This window comes from Phalacrocorax aristotelis, chromosome 2 (genome assembly GCF_949628215.1).
Source record: "Phalacrocorax aristotelis chromosome 2, bGulAri2.1, whole genome shotgun sequence".
Lineage (NCBI taxonomy): Eukaryota > Metazoa > Chordata > Aves > Suliformes > Phalacrocoracidae > Phalacrocorax > Phalacrocorax aristotelis.
Window position 1 is genome coordinate 157,891,496 of NC_134277.1, and position 17,169 is coordinate 157,908,664.

The 17,169-nt window shown below is 40.3% G+C and overlaps 1 protein-coding gene across 8 annotated transcripts in view; it reads right to left on the minus strand.

Moving 5' to 3' along the window:
• The window catches only part of CYRIB (CYFIP related Rac1 interactor B), a 100,623-nt gene that overhangs the window by 41,164 nt on the left and 42,290 nt on the right, over positions 1-17,169 (minus strand). For 6 of the 8 annotated variants that reach the window (XM_075085829.1, XM_075085826.1, XM_075085827.1 and 3 more), the window contains exon 2: positions 976-1,054. The exons of the other annotated variants lie outside the window; for them this stretch is intronic. The gene's annotated coding sequence lies outside the window, so the exon portion shown is untranslated. The remainder of the gene's footprint in view (positions 1-975; positions 1,055-17,169) is intronic. 8 annotated transcript variants of the gene reach the window in all.

The following is a 17,169-nucleotide window of genomic DNA, read 5'->3' on the forward strand; positions in this document are numbered from 1 at the left end:
CCTGTAGCTCAAATGGCAATAGTAAACAGAAAAGTAGGGTTCAAGCTTTATAGAAGGTATATAGTAAGGTATAATCACAGAGGAAAACTGAAAGCATATTTCATTTACAACTTTGTGGATATCTTCCCCCACACTGAAGACTGCTACTTCACATACAGCATTAAGTAAGTGAGAGGCGAGCTGTAGGTCTGGTACCTAGTACCAATGCACCTATGATTTAGCTATGTCAAAACATTCAGATGTCCGAAATTCTCATGTTCCCTTATGATTGCCTTGTAATAGCGTAGCTCAACGTCTTAACGTATGGGCTGGTGAACTGCTACTAAGTAGTTACAGTGCTTCACTGATGACCCTTTTACCATTCTGAACCTACTGGCAACCTACAGATGACTTCAAATGCCTGTGAATTATGATACATCCTTAGTTTTATTATCAAGTATTATTTTCAGTGAAAGTTATGCAGACACCCATATAATTAAGAACACATTAATGGCATCTTCCAAAGCACCTGGCCACTCACATTAGTATGCTTAGCCGTGTTCAACTTCTACACTAGACTTCCTTAAAGTTTTCTTTCTTCTCTCTCTCTCCAAGCTCTGAAGCATCAGATTTGAAGCTTCAGCATTTGCACCATCACACTTCATACCTCTTATAGTAAGAGGTACAGACCCATTGTGTTTGTCTCAGTGGAAGAAGCAAACAGACAATGTTTAACATCCCACCACAGGAAAAAAAGGCTAGTGTTTTTTCCTCCTACTGTGAGAGCAGGAATTTAATCACTTTGTATTCCAATTTAAACACCGACATGTTATTCACTGCTACTGAGCCTTCCGTCTGGTAAGCTACAGTTAATTATAAAAAAAATGGCACAAATTACTTCTTGCTTTCAATAGATCAAAATACTTTGTACCCCGGGCCTAAAATATTATGGAAAGCAAACATTCTACAAGAAAAGACACCTAAGGAAGTGTTTACCAGTTGGTAGTATCTTCTTGCAGTCTTAACAGAGAACTCCCTTCCTCAGATTACGGACGCAGCAGCTCGTCTTCAAAATCTGAACAAACAGAAGAATCCCATTAAACTTAAACAATACACAGTATTTCAGTTACATAAGCCAGAGTCGGGGGTAAATCAAAGTTAATCTTGCAGTTCCAAGGAGCCTACATAATTCTTTAAGGAATGCAAATAAAGCATGCCAATTTCAAAAACATTTGTGATTTTATGGAAGTGACATCACCAGCAAAGGGAGAGGCATCCTTACGATCACTTCTGTGAGTCAGTGAGGCAATTTGCTATCCATGACCACAAGCATCAGAAATAGAGCACTGCATCTCAGCATTTCTGAGTTACAGATTCTAGCACCAAAAAAAAAGAGCATTACTTCTCTGCATTATGAGCCAAGTTACACATAGTTGCAGCAGAAAAAAAGTAGGTCTCAGTTCAAGTTTTATGTACAGTGTCATATACATTGCACAAGGGAAAATGCTTCATTGCTACAGCTTTCATCAGTTAAAGGCAAATTCAGCCAATGGCAGTTTTTACCTTTCAGAACTTACTCTAGGATTACTTCAGTTTCCTGCTTCTAAACTTATGTTTCTGGTTTAGAAAATTAGTGTTTGTATAGTCAGAACAGCATTTCCTATGGAAATGCATCACTGAGATCTATTGCAAGCATTCTAAGGGTCTTTAAGTTCATTTGGAGTAGGTTTATACAGCAAACAGTGTAGCTTTTCAGTACAGTAACTGGATGATGAACTGGCCAAGACTGGCACATTTCTGTTGTGGTGAAAGCTTCATAAGCCTTCTCCATTTAGGGTTTTGCAGCCTGCTTCTGTTTCAGTGATTCTGGCTAATTTAAATATTTGAGTGTCGTCACTGTGACCTGTCTCCAGCAAAACCACTGCTGCTCCTACTTCAGGTACTGTTCCTGGTATTAGAATCCACCCTGTCATTATGTTGCATCTCCAGGTTTCTTTTAAAGAGCGATTCTCCCATTTCCTACTACAATTCTCTTTCTGCATCTATGGTAAAGTCAACCACATTCTGCAATGCATCTGTTTTCAGCATGAACTTGTTTTATTAACAAAATCCCCGTCATATTAATGGCCTTTGCAGATCCAGCTCAAGAGGCAGAAATACTCAGCGTTAGTTTGTATTTAATCAGCTATCAGCGGCTCCTCTTACATCAGACAATCCCGATTAACAAGCATTTAACAAAAATATGCTGCTTTACAGTGAAATTTCTAATCGCAAAGGCCACAGTATTACTGATTTGTCCTAGCTTGGGAAGGGTGGAGGGAAGGGGAAGAGCTATGCAGTATCACGGCTAGGGGATGATTTTGGTCGCAGTGAAAATTATCATCAAAAGAGGCCACCCATTCCACCCGCTCCCCTCTGTGTAAAAGAAAACCTCATGACCTGAACAGCACAGCTTGGAGAAGAGAAAACAAGGGCAAGGGAGTTACTACGCAAAATTTAATTGACAAATAAAATCAAGGGATCATAGCTACACTGAAGCAAATAGCTGCAACAGAGGATTCAAAGTAAAAACAAAAAAAGAGAGTAATGTTAGTCAATAGTAACTTTCACCAATTTCTCTCAAGGCAACATCTAAGATAAGCAGGTGCCTGGTAAATTAATGCGGTGGGTATTTTCCTCCCGGCAAATGTTGTTGTATGAAGCGCTGCTACTCTCTTGCGCAAAGGTAAATCTAAAAGCCACCCAAGACACCTTATTCACTCTAAAGCACAGGCTTTGTTTTAACAATTGTTCCACTACCCTATTTCAGCCCCTTTCATTCATGGTCCTCTTGCCAAGCAACTGTATAAAGTTAACAATTCAGATAAAGACTTCTGAATGGAAGCTGCAAGGTTTTATACTCACCGGCTGCTTGGTAAGTCGCTGAGCAGAGCGGCACTGGCACTGTCTGCAGCCTGGTAACAGGATTTAAAAGTTCTGCTGGCTGAGTGACCATTTATGCAATTGCAACATGTGCAATTTCCTTCAACACATTCAACAAAAATACTTCCTTCTACCCTGCTACACTACAGTATGAAAAGCTTCCTATTCAGTACCAGAGAATGGATTTTTTTTTTTCAAGCATGATTGATCATTTCATTAAACAGAAAACTTACATTACGCTTCCACTGGACCAACTCCCATACCATCAGATTGCTAATTCAAACGTTTAAACTTCCTCGTAACCACCTAAAGTAGCATGCAGGAGTTTGTTACAGGTAAAACTAGCACCTAAGCCTGCACGGAGGCTGTTCTGCTCCCCCAGGCCCACAGGGCTCTGCATTGCTCTCTCTCCTGGCTGCTCGGCAGCTCCCATGCTGTAGCTCCTCCCTGACAACCCACTCCTGCAGCCTGGCCTTCAGGTGAGAAGGGAGCGAGTGCCAGCAGCTACAGCCATGTAGCAGTTCTGGATGGGAAAAGTCGACGTGGCAGAACAGCGGTAGGTACATTGGACTGGAGGGAGCATGGAAACATCCACATGCAGAGGAATTATGTGACCTGCCAGTGCTGGGCAAGGAATAAAGTCTGGTGCGACAGGAGGAACTGCAGAGGAAAAAGGCTGCTGCACAGGCGTGCTGGCCGAGAGCCATGGGGCAGCACTGCACATCGAAAGGACGGGGCGCTGAAGTGGGGGCATGCACAGAAAGCTGCAGACATGTGGTCCCTTTGGAAGATCTCTCCAGCTTTCAAGGAAACAACTTATCTTCACCAATTTGGTGATGATCTGATGTGAAGAATTGATGAAACACATATGTGATGACATGACATAACATGATAAACAGATCAATACATGACCTGGATTAATCTGGTTCAGTGGATAGAACTTGAGAGTTTTTTTCCTTTTTTTTCTTTTTAAAGAATAGATCCCCAAACTGTAATCTACGGTATAAATAACACAGCTGAGAAAAACTAAGTAGCTGCCACCTTAGTTTTCAGCCAACACTTGTACAAAAATTAATTTTCTTTGCTTCGGTAGACCTTTGTGAAGTAAATTAACACTGTTTCTTTGACAGGCTAATGAGAATAGCAAGTGAACAACAAAAGAGTAAGCTCATTCTCAGGAGATATCCTTGCCTGCCCTCCACACACTGCGTTGGCAGAGCTTTGTAGGATGAGGGGTTCAAAAGAAGGAAGGAGACAATAAACCTACTTGTTCCTGATGAATTAGGAAGACTTCACCTAATCATTTAAGCGACCATCCCTTACTTCATTACTTTTGTCACTTAAGGGGAAGGTGGAATTAAACTCTGAAGTACAGCACCTGATTAAATCTTGTTCTCCACACAAAATTCACGCTCAAGAAAACTATTAGCTGTAAAGATGCAAAGAGTCTTCAGTGAATCGCACGGTGTTCTTCCCTGATGTACATGTTTCAACAGGCAGAATCACAGCCATTACTTCCCAAGCCTCCAAGTTTTGCACTCACCTGAGCTACAAGGAAGAACACCTCTGAGAAAGTTACTACTGGCTAGATTCTCAGGAGAGAATGGTAAAGCCAGTAACACAGGGGTTAATAGGTTTTACTGAGAGATTCAGCATACTCCGCACCAGACAGTTTGCCGAAACACTGGCAAAACAGCTAGTTATTGCCAGATATAGCAGTGCCTAGGTAGGAGCTTGAAGTTATCTTGAACAGTTTTCCAGCCTTTGCCACCACTAAAGCAAGACTGCCACTCACAGGCCGGGTAAGCCCTGTAGCGGAGGTGGCTGTAAGTCTCCCCAAGCAGGTGACAGGGATGCTTCAGGGCTGAAATGCGGAGGGAAACAGGTCAAAGCGTTTCTTTAGATTCTGCACAAATCGTTGACTGCTGACCCAGTAACCCTCGCTCCAGCTCTCTGCCTTGCCTCCCAAGCGTACCACTGGGGTGACCACCTGGGGTGGCCTGAGACGCCGTTTAATTTCCTCTGTGATTGGTAACTTAGACAGCATCTTCAAAAGCCCAGAGAAATATAGATTTCACAACTTTATATGCAGGTTATTTCAACTCAAAAGCCCTGTCTAAGTATGTTTAGAAATACCACCGCCTAGCCAGTATACCCAACACTTGCATATACACAAACCATGCTTGAAATCACATTACACACATCATGTTTGCCTGTGCTTGACTTTGCTTAGCCCAAAACATAGAAAGCACAGAAGAGACAGCAACAGGGGTTTAAGGTGATGTATCTTCCCCAACGCAGATCTCAGCTGATGCTAGTGACAACAGGCCATCAACAAGTTAAGACATCTCTGAGAAGCAGGGCATACAAAGCAAGTTAAAAAAACATCATAAAGATCCATAAAGATAACGACATGTCAGAAGGCTTACAGTAGCTTATAAAGAATTCTGTTGCCAGATGTAAGACAGCACAAATGAGCAGTCAAAATAATCACTGCAGTGCTTCTGACAGGCTTCATAGTAAGGCGGCTATGAATAGACAGGCAGAAAGCATCACAGCCAGGGTCCCACAAAAACAGGAAAACCTGTAAGTACTAGAATTCAAAGACAGATCCATGGAAAACAAAACTATTCTAAGAATTTTACTCATCACTACAATGGTACAGGCTACTTGTTTTTTTCTCCTTACCATCATATATTGCCAAAGTTTTAATTTTCAGTTGAAAGAAGAAATTCTCCTGTGATTTGCAGAACTGGTGGTCAGAGAACTATTAAAAAATCCCCAGTATTTACTTCTACACAGTTGAAAAAGTTCTCAATCCTTTATTTTCAGGACAGCAATGAAAGCGAGTGTTTATGATCAACATAGTGACACTGAAAGTCAATAGTTGGAGCTTCAACTGCACATCACACAGTTAATGATGGCGATGCTACTACACATTACAAAGTTAAAACTATGCTTCCATAAGCTTGCCCCACTCTGCTTCCAGGTACCACAGCACTCCAGAGACACCCTGGCCATTTTCAGCATCAAGTTACTACTTTTTCTCATTCACCAGAGCAACACGAGTTACAGGACTTAGGTATGATGCCCCTTACAGGTTTGAGCTGGACAGCATCAAAAGATATCCATGTACTAGAAGTTAATTTTGTGTGTAAATTAAGATTGCAACTCTTAATTAACTGGGCAAAGACAGAGATGGAAGAGACTCACACATAACCTTCCCTTGTCCCCATAACAAACATTCGGCACAGGTTGAAAGTATTATCAGTCCAACACAATGCATTAATTGAAGTGTAATTTACCAAACAGAACACCGACCAGCTCTTCCTCTGTTCATTACACCAAAGTCATAGAAAAGATTTCCAACTGTGAACACTTTCTCCTGTCAGTGCCACATCTCAGCTTTCAAACACTGGACCTGACATTCTGAGCTCAGTAGTGTTGCACGCTTTAACAACTTCCCTTAAAAATACAAGTTTTCAAAACAACTCTAAGTATTACAAAAGGCCTGAATCTTAGACAATGACTACCCTTATCAGATTTTTAAAAGCTATTAATTACAATCAAGAAGAGTCCAGGAGATAGATAGATCTAGGAGACTTTGCTCATACCTCAGAAGTTCTGACTACTATCAGAGCACTTCTTACCTTCAAGCCCTCGTTCACCCAGCTTCTCAGAGCTCCGGAACCTAAGCCTGTATTTACCATAAATACAGAAGTAGGAAGAATGTAGCTCTTGTGTAAAACAGAAAAACTGCTAAACACCTCTTCCATTTAACCATATAACAAGCATATTCCTCTGTTCAAAGACAAATGTGGAACTGTAATGACAGCAATCAGTTGAATACTCCAATATAAGGCAGACTGTTTAACTACGGGCAGTTGGGACTTGAAAAGACATAACCAGTATTTTCTTCAGTTCCCCTTTAAAACAGAGCTACTCGAGTCCTCAGAGTGACTCAACTCTGAGATGAAGAGGCAGGACACAGATGACATGTCCTCCAGATTAGTTATGGAATAGGTCTCCATAGCAGGGTGAAAAGGGCAGGTACGTACAGTTACATGCAGACTGAAATAGCAGTAATCTTTTCCTGCTCCTGGTGAAAGGATGTTCTTGATACAATGCAAAGGAGGAGGACAATTAAGTTTAGATCACACAACTTATGAAAAGTTTGTCAGAAAAGTGCAATCTTTGCAAAAGCTCTCATAATTCTGGCAATCAGATGTCACAAGCAAGTTATTGATATGCACGCTTTGACACTGCTTGGAAGATTTCTTCATTCTGAAGTACAGATGCCACACAACTTTTGACCCTAGATCTCAGTTAACATGTGTTTGATCCTTGGATACACAGTGTCTGACCAAGGGGTTGAATTACACCATAGAAAACAGGAATTAACATTGGACCAGTCCTGATTTTATTGTGCCTCTGTAAAGAATAGAAGAATAAGGTCCCTGTGTGACCCGCAGACGAGCAGGACTGCTTTCAAAGAGCCTACTGTAATGGTTAAAGGTATGAGCAGTCTACATGAACTCTTCAGTAAGTTAAGGCTTGCAATGAGAGGATAGATGCTGTAGATCCCAACTCCAAGAACAATTTAAGTTTTCCATTGGACAAAGATCTACTGTAGGCAAAGACTAAACGCAAAGACTTCCATAAAAATTCCTTCTCACCAGGTTCTGCTGGGCTTAGCCTTTCCTGGATCCACCCCTTAAACCCCTTATTGATAAAGTGTCCCAGCTTCAGCTGTGTGAGGCACCAGCCTGGCTCACAGGTTGATGTTGAATGCAAGACTCTTCAAACAGACATTAGAGTTAGGTTTCCCTTACGCTAGAAAATAGTACATTATGATGCCAAAGAGCCTGCCATTTTAAAACTCAGAGGGGAGAGGAGTGATACTATGAAGCCCTGGATCTGGACAGATGGTCAATATATCCTTTTTTTTTTCCCTGTTTCCTAATCAGCTGGATTTAGACAAGCTTGTTATCTAGTCCACAGAGAGGCAGGCATTACTTCCAGCTCTTAGCCATGTTTACAGTACCTAACTTTATCTGATATGTAAATACTTTAAGTTCTTACCTTAAACAGCCTGAATGATCTTTTTAGGATCCAATATTTATTAAAAAAAGATACTGCACAGCTTATGTTTGAGACCTTGAGTAGGAAGTCTCACCCTCAGAAGGCTGTCTGCAGACTACCTCGGCTTTTACATCCGCTTCTCACCAGAGAGCCATTAAAGGCAACTGGACTCCTATTTCTGCACAGGAAATCTCATGAACTTTAAGCCATTCTTACACTCCCACATCCTCCCATTTAAGTCTGTATTGAGAGAGCACAAGATCTTTGTTCAGAGTGTACTTGCAGATGCCATCATCTCCAGAGGCATTTTTCCTACATTTAATGTGCATGCTACAACCTTAGTCAAAATAGGAATGCAACAATTTTTCTATATTACCCTGTACTCAGAGTAACAAAGGAAGCATTTATGAACAAGTCTTATATTTTTCTGCTGAAATGAAATAAACAAATACCAACATTCAAACACTCACATACATGTTTCTAGAGACTGCAACAAGGGAGTCAGTTCATCCTTTTCAAATCAAGCTTTACCCTGGAACAGCAGTCGAGTAGGAAAAAACCCTGCTTTCATTTAGAGACTTGTCACACTGCAAAGCTTGTTTTGCTACTATAAGGCTAGAAAGACTTACTTGAAGACTAACAGATTCTGAAGTACTGTTTTTCATTACAAAATGCAGCCACAAAACTGAGTTAAACACACACATGAAGCAAAGGCAATGTATTACATAAAATTCATATAACATCATAAAATTCACATTGTAGAGTCATGCCCAGCATAATTCCGGTAGACACAAAGTTGCTGTAGGTATGTAAAACTCCAAGCATGCAGAGCAGCTTCCTTTCATCCACTTACCAATAAGACTTCAAGCAGACACAAGCACATGCAACAAGTATCACTACAAGCACTGCACATACCTGCAGGCATCGTGACAAAGTCCTAGGACCACAAATTTCAAGAGTAATAGAGTAACAGGGATAAAGGGGACCCAGACTTGAAATTAAGGTGCCTGGCTTCTGCAGTCTCCAAATTTAGATCAGGGACTCCATCTGTAAAATGCTTTCAAACCATGTGACAAGAGAGTTGCTCTACAGGTGGAGCATGCTTTAGGCTGCTCCTTCATGAGAAACCCACAGGGCCCTTACCACATCATGCAACCAGAGCCTAGGCAGTGCCGCATACAAGGTTTATGTTCAACAAAATGAAAGGCAGAGGCTCCTGAGCTCTTCAGGAACACAGTGTCTGGAAAAGCGTTACATGAATTGGGTAACAGTAGCCCAGAAGCAAGCTCCAGTTTGGCAAGAGGTGTAAGCGCAAGTGCGCGCGCACAACCATAGATGCACACCTTCTAAGAAGCTGGATTTATCACGTGGTGCTATAGTACTCATCTGTCCAAGGACTATGATTCAGTGCCTACAGAGCTGTACAAGGACTATGATTCAGTGCCTATAGGGCGTGTTGGTTTTAGTAGAGATGCACAGATTAACTGCACACCACATACATGTCTGGCTGCTGACAGGAAAAGGCTACACACAGAATTAAGAGCCCTCGGAGAAGTTAAAGCATCTGCTGTAACAGGATTGATTAAAGCCTTCTTGGCCTCAGATTCAGTTAGTGTAACTACCAAAGTCTTCTGTATCATGTTTGCTTGTAAGGAGTCTCAGAATAAACGAAGCTAGTTAACTTTCATGCCAGACAGGGTTTAGTTCGAGGCTTGTCATGCCTAGCATGGGCTAGAATAAACATTACCTACTATGGAATTATTTGCATTGCCATTCATGAACTCATGCAGTTTATCAGGGACATCTCACGTGGCAAAGACACTGCCAAAGAACTCAACGATTTATGGGCGTTCCTATGGCAGAACCTCCTACAGCAGGAGCTTTTCAACACAGCAGACATTTGCCAGCAGTCTCCAAATACTGGAGTATAACAAAAACAAGACAGAGGAAGTGAGAAGACTTATTGAGATTTATCGTTATATAAAGATACGCTTGTCACTGTGGCTAAACTAGAAAATTACTTTTGCCTTATGGCACCATCATAAGCATCACTGAAAACACACTAGAACAGGCAAGCCAACTTCATAAATAGCAATGCAAAACTTGTCAGGCTGATGAAGAGGCTTTCAGTAGCTGAGGCTTTCAATAAAAATTAGTCTGGCTTTCAAAGATTTCATAACAAGACACAAACTTATTCTATGTCTTATCACCCATATCTACAAATGGATGTTGACCTTCTGGGCCTCTGTCTCCCATATTTGTGAAATTCAGTTACCTGCTTAAAACGAACAAATATTAACAAAAGTAGTATAAGAAAACCCCTAACAGTGATTAAAAACAGACCTACTAGATCTGAGAGAATGAAAGGTTTTCACTTGGATACGCTTCTAGTCAATGTATCATTGCAGAGAAACTACAGGAGTTTCACAGGGAATTACTAACCTTGCTCCTATCTTATGAATATGTTTTATTAGGAGTTACTCAACTACAGACACTCAGTCTAATGTTGCGGTAACTAGAAAAACATTAATTTGATCCCTGTTTTTATCTACAGACTTCCTATTTGCTTTCAGGTAATTAACATTGCTCTACCTCAGTTTCTTATCTGTAATGAGGCAAAAAATACAACATGAAGCAGAGCAGGACTTTAGCCAGGTATGTATGTAGTCTTTGAATTCTGCTACAGCAAGAGCTAGTAAGGGTAGGATTGGATGAATCTTGAAGGGGATAAGCATAGAAGAGGCTATTTAGTGACCCTCAAGGCAGCCAGTGAGGATACGCTGGCTGAAGCACACATGTGGAATACCTCTGACGTCTCTGCACTATTTCACACTATGAACACAAGTTGCCGAAGCAGCACAGACTTCAAAAATCAGATACTGCATTCCTATCTGGAAAAGATATTAATGTTAAACTCTCATGCATCAGGCTGAAAAAATAATGGAAGTTATTGTTTTACTGCTGAAAACTTAACTTCTTACTATCTGTAAGGCCTAAGAAGCTTAACTAATCGTTTGAGGCAATCCAGTCTAATCCTGGACATAAACCAGTAACCTCACTTCAGTATGTGGATTATAGTTCTGCCTAGAAAATCTTTTATTAACACTATTTTGAATGAAAAAAACATCATGCAGTTGTTCCAAATTGCTGATCAAGTCATCCTTTCACTAAGACTACAAATAAACATAATTAAAAAACGGAAAATACGCACGTTAAACAAAACATGCTTGAGAAAAAAAAACCAAAAAGCCAAACAACCAAGATTCATCCATGTCAACCAACTGCAACACTGGTTACTGTTGGATTATTGCAGAGGAGTGTCATAAGATGTCCTGTAGTTAGAATGTACTTACTAAAAAAATAACACTGAACTTACATTAGGACATAGGCATACTTAAATAAAATTTATAGAAAAACTGCTCCCATGGGGAAGCCTTAGGTGCAAAGATAAATTCGTGGTCTTGATGACGCAGAGCTAGACTCAAACCGTTAACAGGATCCACAAATTCTATCCTATCTCATATACTAAACGTCTGAAGAATAAACCACCCCCAGGGAAGTACAATCAGCTCCTCGGTTTGTTGGTCAGCCAGAGCATCCTCCAAGATCATGAATGCCATGCTTATAATACAACAGAGAACATATACAACAGCAGAGAAGTTACTGAGAGGTTCATGAGAATGTGGAAAAAGAGTTCTCAAGAAACTAGGTAGGGAAACAAGTCTAGTTCAGAAAGGTGGTATCTCTAACTCTGGGTTCCATGTCACATTCCTAAAAGATAGAAGGCAGAAGTAGCTGCCCTTTCTTTGACAACTTTGAAACCTGCAAATAAAGTGTACCATTCCCACAAGAACTGGCTTTAAAACCTGTAGCTTTAGGCACGCAGAACTTTCCCTAGATGGTATCATATCCTACTGATGCTGGAAAACAGCCACAAACATGAAGGATGTTGACGAGAACTAGTTCCTGCTAGTTGTGAGAAACCCTGTATTTCTAAGGCAGCTTCGAGCCTCATTCACTGCCTTTGCACACATACACAGTGCTACAAAAGTGGTGCACGGTAGGAAATTAAACTATAAGGAAGCAATTTCTTCATTGCCATAAACCCCTGTCCATGCACCACTGAAGTTTTGATTCTTATAAGGAATTATCAAGCAGTATTTTACAGATATTTAGGTTCTGCCATTGAGCACTCTGTCTGTAACAGGCAAGAGCTGCTTCTGCACTCACTTGTGTCAGGGGTCACTCTTCCAAAAAGGCACATTGGGGTAGTACCAAACCACTGACAGATTCATTTCAGAACTTTTCTACTAGCCAGCAAAAGCTACTACCTAAAGGCAGTGACTCAGCCTCCTTCCAAGTGCAGCTCTTCCTACTTTTTGTCATAAGCCTATACTCCACAAGGCCAAAGGCAGAATACTTTACTTCCTTCGAGACGTCTCTCACTGCTAAGAGCAGGTGAACAGCAAAAAGGATCATTCCCCAGCCTCCAAACTCAAGTAGCATTAATTCAAGCTTACACAGAATGACATGAAGTTCAAAGACACACAAGGTAAAAAGGAGAAGTGTACTGAAGTCCAGACAGAGACATAAAAACAACCCCCAACAAAAAAAGAGACCAGCCCACTGATGGATACACCTGATCCATTCTACTCTTCTGAATGCTTCCGTTGATGAAAAGGTTTTCAATACAGTTGCTGTACTCTAGCGTACCCTGGGCTCCCACAAAGCTGCCTCACACACACAAAAGAGCAGCAGCTCTAAAATCCCTGGTGTAAGCTGAACTAGTATTTCATGCCATCCATTTTACATGTATGAAAGTTCAGTTGTGTGTCCTAGTAAGTAAATAAAATGCTTAAATATGGGATATGTTTTAGATGGTGTAAGGTATTTTGGATATTTCCAATCAAAAAAAAGAGTGAAACAAAGAACCCTAAACAACTCACACTCTCTTCACACAGAAACTACTCTAAATTTCACTCAGCTACACCAGTACCTTTCACGAGTTGAGAGTCAGAAACGTGTTCTACATGAGAACATAATAGTTTAGTGTTTTAATCTGAATTTATCGCTGCATTTCATCAGAAATTGGAGCTCCCTGAAAGTATTTTAACAATAAAATGTTTTAAAAGCTTAAGAATTAGCAATGTTTTTAATAAGTTCTATTATTACTGTCACTGTTCATGATCTTGAATCTGTTGACAGCAAATTTCATCTGCCATCAAGCTGCACACTTCCTCACCCTCAACAGGCTTCTCCGATGTGCAAGCACTTATCAGAAATATTCAGATCAGTAAAGCCCTCAGAAGTGTTACAACACAGTTCAAAGTCATTGCCATAAACACCAATCCCAGCATGCAAATTTGTAGCTTTCAGCCTTTTCCTTAGTCTGTTGCCCTGTGTGCAAAAATAAAAAACTTCTGGCCTGTCTCCTATTTAAAAATGCCTAACTGGATATTTTCAGGAAAAATGAACACTTCTGAAGTGACCGACCTGTAAGACTTTGTTTCTGCTTTCAAAAATTCTAACAAAGTCTACTTTTCCCTATTTACAAAACAGATACTCTGACTAAAATAGACACTATTGCCAAGTTACAGAAACTAAAACCTGTCCACATGCAGGTTTTTTTTCTTCCATTTCTGAAGGCAGAGAGCAAGCAGTTCCAGATGCTCGGCTTAGTTAGGAAAGACATAAAAAACCATCCTACAATTATTTGAGTAAGAGAGACCAGGCCAAAATAATACAATTCCGGGAGAAAACTCTGCATATGGAAGCAAGTCCATGGGCAAATTATTCAAACGTGGTAAATTTTGACCTTACCTAAGGTGCTAGCGAGAACAACGAAGTACCTGCAACTTACATATCTCTTAACTCAGAACTATTTAAAACATTAATTTACACAGCTGTATTGTGTTAAGGTTAAGTGCAGGCAGGCTTTCAGCCTACCACTGTTACTAGACTAACAGGGGAGGTTAAGCAAGACCTAATATCTGCTCCATTGGTCTAGAATAATGTCCTCCTAGTTTTAAAACATTCTTTAATTTACACTTGTCCCTACATAGCTCTACTCAAAGAAATGCAGGAAAGTATTCTTTATTGGAAGACAAGTATTGGCAGTTTGTTCCTTTCCATGGCAGAAAGGAGTTAAAAATCAAGGTATGCCATTCCCGGATACTTTCAATGTTGAGACAGCATAAAAACTGTAAAAGCAATTTTGTTGTACCTATATGAACAAGAATCTTCAAAGGAAAAGGGCAAACGACATATCTCCTTGCAGGTGACAGGAGTCTCCCATTACATCCTGAACTACATAAAAAACTAATATTAAACAAACTGGCACAAATGGACAGAATTCAAAGGTGTCACGGCAATCAATCTCACGTTACTTTTGAATTCACACTGCCAGTGGACACTGCTTGTGACAAAGACCACAGGATTACACTTATCTCCAAACTTACTTAAAGCATTTGCCTTCACAACTTTGATGGGAGGACATCCATTACAAGGTATTTTCAAGCCAGTAAGTGGTTCCTAGCTTAAAGATCCATTCTGTTATCAGACCTCAAAGTGCCCATTTCTCCTCCCCACAAAAGAAACATCAGTTGGCCTGAATTACCACTTTCTTTTTTTTCTTCTCTCCTTAGAAACCATCTAAAAGCAGGAAGGATGCTGGAATTTCATAAGCCAGTTACAGACATAACACTTTCAGGTCCCCATGAGTAACTTTTCAGTGACAGCAGCTTATCAAAGTTGGATTAGTAAGAATTATTGGCACTTTACAAGCCTGATACCATCGGAAGAAAAGCCTTGAGATACAGACTTAAAAACCTGAAGATGAAAACGAACATAATGAACTATGAATGTTGACAAGAACTGCTACAAATTTATTTAAGCTTAGAAGGAGCTACTAGAGAGAAGTAGTTGTAGGAGGCAATATTAACCACTTTATCACCTGTACCCATTATCTTCCAGGGGGACAGGAAGACACATCTTTTATTGCTGTAGAACACAAAAAGGTTAGCTGCAAGAAAAAGCAGGAAAGTAAAAAAACCCAACATTGTAAAGTTGGGGGGGGAGGCTGTTGGACCAGGAACACATTCAGAGCCATGCTATAGATGAGAATTTTAGCTGGTTCCAGTGAAGCAGTGGTAGCTATGGGTTAGGTAACAGCCTGCCTTTTTACGGGAGTTAAACTTTCATCAACTTCTGCGTTACAACAGAGGAGTTCTGACTGTCGAGCACTTGCAGGATTTAATATCTGTATACACTTACAGCTTTTCTCCATCTAACCATTAAAAACAATCTCCACTTTCTTGCTGGCAGGTTAGAGTCAAAGCTGTGACTTTTCAGCCTTCTTTTATTCTAAAGGCCTTCCATTCACACAAATACCCATGGCTTCAGAGTACCTTCAATCCCAAGTCTAAACAGTCCTCAACACAAAACAAAACACTTGACAGTCAGCCAGCACGTTACTCAAACAGATTTCAGCTTTACTTTGCATGCTTATTCAACACAGTTCCACCCAACTCCTAAGAATAAACAAAGATTTGACTCCCATTTGCATTACTCTTTAGAGACTGCAACAGCACTGAGATCGTTACATACTCAGAAGGTCCCTGGAAAATTCAGTTCTGCCACCATGAACACTACGCTTATGCAGTGAGACTGTATTACCTTCTGAGTTTACAGACCAGAGATTTATTATCAGTGAGGTTTGGTTTCTTTTTTTTTTTAACCCTCCACCCTATTTTTCATACAGCTGAGCCACATCCTACTTAACATAGCTTCCAGCTGTAACATGGGAAGAATAACACTGTTCACTCTTGGAGACAGTTTTAAACGTAGCCATCTAAAGTCAGATCTAATCAAATGGTGCCTAATGAATACTGAGATATAAAAGAAAAAAAAATACTTTGGATGTGTAGAACAGAGATAGCAGCAAAAAGAATTTGCTGGAATATGTAAAGTCTTTTTCATTTCCCCTGACACCATTTATAGCACTGTGCCAGTTATTTTAACAGTAGCTAGCACAATAATTCGCCGTACAGTTGGAATAGCAATTACTTCCTGCTCATCTTCACACACATGCACAAAAAGCTGCTGCTCAGCAAGCAAAATTTTAAGTTGTAAAAAAAGTCATTAACAAATAGTTCTTTTGCCAAATTACTGTTTTGGTTACATACACAATTTATGTCAGTTTTATACCAAGATACAGTTTGGAGTTTTGGTTTGGGTTTCTTTGTGAATATGAAGCCACTACTAAGATAAATCTCCCAATTATCTTTAAAGAAAGCAGTTTGTCAGAACTATCTGGGGAGGCTCCTACTTATCTCAAGTTTGCTTTGAGATGACAGGACAGTAAAACAAGGTCTTAAATAACAACCACAGTGCAGAGACAAGTCACATTTAGAACAGATTTCTGAAAGGATCAGAAATGCAACTTCAGTTTGAAACAAATCTGAACCTGAAAGAATGTGCTGTTTAACTTCTTGGTAGGCTTTATGTTTAACATGAAATGTAAATCAGCAAAATCTCAGATCTTTAGGATATTCCACTAACTGCCAGCACTACGCATGCCTGCAGTTTCCCAGACTACTTTCACTAGCAGCACAGTGTCACAAGAAAACAACAAGCATAATTAGTATCTGAGGGCAAGTTAAGCTCTAGCTTTCCTCAACAGCATGTTATTGACTGCCTTTCAATGACCTTCATATTAGGACAAGTCCACAGTTTTTAGCTAGGAAAGAAATTAAGTTCATTTCAATTTTGATGTTTGAGCAGGTTCCACTATGTGTTCATGAAGCTGCTCCTTCTTCATTGGTGCTAAAGGAGGCTAAAAGCTGTGTAAGTGATTAAAATACCCACAAGTCTAAAACTTAACCTGTTCTAAGTTGTTGTTCTGATTCTGATGAACTACTCATCCTTAACAAGATGGAAACACACAATTCAGACCATGAATGCAAAGCCAGTGCAAATCACCAAATCCAAGAAATGACTGAAAACAGGTCTTCCCAACACAGCACTTAGTGCTGAGAATCATAGAATAGTTTGGGCTGGAAGGGACCTTTAGAGGTCATCTAGTCCAACCCCCCTGCAGTGAGCAGGGACAGCTTCAACTAGATCAGATTGCTCAGAGCCCCGTCCAACCTGACCTTCAAGGTTTCCAGGGATGGGGCATCCACCACC